Here is a 2,441-nt window from a genome sequence, read left to right as displayed (position 1 = left end):
ACTTTTCCATCATTCCAAGCAGAAACTCCATACCCATTAATTAGTAACACCCCATTGCCTTCTCCCCCTAGCCCTTGAAAACCACAAATGTACTTTCTGTCTCTATCAATCTGCCCATTCTAGAGAATTCATAACAGCATAATCATAAAATATTTGTCCTTTTGTGTCTGGCTTATTTCACTTGGGAAATTGTTTTTAAGCTTCATCCATGTTGTAACATGTATCAATCAGAAACGCATTCCTTTTTATGGTTGAATTATATTCCATTGTATGTGTATGCTACATTTTGTTATGCATTCATTTGTTGATGAACATGGGTTTCTACCTTTTGACTTTTTGGAATAATGTTATAATGAACACGGACATGCAAGTATCTGTTCAAGTTACTGTTTACCTTTTTTTTTTTTACTAATTACCTGGGAGTGAAATTGTTGGATCATATAGCTCTATGCTTACCTATTTCAGGAACCACCCAATTTTTTTCCACAGTGTCTGCACCATTTTACCCTCCCACCAGTAATGAATGAGCATTCCAGTTTCTCCAAATCCTCACCAACACTGGATATTTTCATTTTTTTTTAAATATAGACATCCTAGAAGGTGCAGTGATATCCCATTTTGGTTTCAGCTTGCATTTCACTAATGATTAATGATGTTGAGGTTTTATCATGTGCATATGGGTCATTTCTGTATCTTCCTTGAAAAATGTCTATTGAAGTCCTCTATCATTTTTAAAAATCCGGTTGCTTGTTTGTTTGTTGTTTAGTTGCAGGAGTTCTTTACATCTTCTGGATAATAAATGCTTGTAAGAAATGTATGATTTGCATATATTTTCTCCCATTTTACAGATTTTTCTTTTCAATTTCTTGATAATAACCTTTGATGTACAAAAGGTTTTAATTTTAATGAAGTACAATATATCTGTTTTTCTTTTGTTGCTCATGGTTTTTGTGTCATGTCTAAGAATCCATTGCTGAATCCTAGGCCATGAATATTTACCCATATGTTTTCTTCTAAAATTTTAATAGCTTTAGCTCTTATATTAAGGTTATTGATCCCTTTTTAGTTATCTTTTATACATAGTGTGAGTAGGGGTCCAATTTCATTCTTTCACATGTGGCTATCCAGTTGTATCAGCACCATTTGTTAAAAAGAGCATTATTTTTCCATTGAATGAACTTGACACACTCATCAAAAATCAGTTGTCTGTAGATGTATGTGTTTATTTCTGGAATCTCAGTTCTATTCTGTTGATTTAAATGTCTATGCATATGCCAGTATCACACTGTTTTGATTACTGCAGATTTCTATTAAGTTTCCAAATCAGGAAATATGAGTCTTCTAATTATTTTCTTTTTGTTCAAGAATGTTTGAGAGAATTGGGGGCCCCTTACAATTCCATGGGAATTTTAGGATTGGCTTTTCCATTTCTGCAAAAATAAAAAATCCTATTGCTACTTTGATAGCTATTGCATTGAATCTGTAGATTGCCTTGGGTAGTATTGTTTTCTTTTCTTTTCTTTTCTTTTCTTTTTTCCCCCTGAGATGCAGTTTCACTCTGGTTACCTAGGCTGGAATGTAATGGCGCGATCTCAGCTCGCTGCAACCTCTGCCTTCCGGGTTCCAGCGATTCTCCTGCCTCAGCCTCCCAAGTAGCTGGGATTATAGGCGCCTGCCACCATGCCCGGCTAATTTTTTGTATTTTTAGTAGAGACAGGGTTTCACCATGTCAGCCAGGCTGGTCTCGAACTTCTGGCCCCAAGTGATCCACCCATCTCGGCCCCCCAAAGTGCTGGGATTACAGGCGTGAGCAACACCACCCGACCTGTATTGTCATCTTTACAATATTAAGTCTTCCAGTCCATACATGAGATAGCTTTCTATTTATTTAGGTTTTCTTTTGTTTTCAGCAATCTTTTGTAGTTTTCATTGTACAAGTCTTTCACCTCCTTGATTAAATTTATTTGTAAGTATTATATTCTTTTGGATGCTATTTTAAATGGAATTGGTTTACTAATTTCCTTTTCAGATTCTGGTACTAGTATACAAACACAAAAGTGATTTTTGTGTGTTTTTCTCATATCCTCAACTTTCCTGAATTTATTAACCGTACAATTTCGTGGACTTTTCTTAGAAATTTCACTATGCAAGTTCTTATCATCCATGAATACAGATAATTTTACTTGTTCTTTTGGAATTTGGATTACTTACTCTTAATCTTACCTGATTGCTCTTCCTGGAACTTCCAGTAGTATGTTGAATAGAAGTGGTTAAAGTGGGTATCCCTGTCTTGTTCCTAATCTTAGAGGAAACAATCTTTCACCATTGGGTATGATCCTAGCTGTGAATTTGTCACAAATGGCCTTTATGATATTGAGGAAGCTTCCATGATTTCCTAGTTTGCTGCATGTTTTTATCATAAAAGCACGATGGATTTTTAA

This window comes from Pan paniscus, chromosome X, assembly GCF_029289425.2.
Source record: "Pan paniscus chromosome X, NHGRI_mPanPan1-v2.0_pri, whole genome shotgun sequence".
Classification (NCBI taxonomy): Eukaryota; Metazoa; Chordata; class Mammalia; order Primates; family Hominidae; genus Pan; species Pan paniscus.
This window is presented reverse-complemented; position numbering follows the sequence as displayed.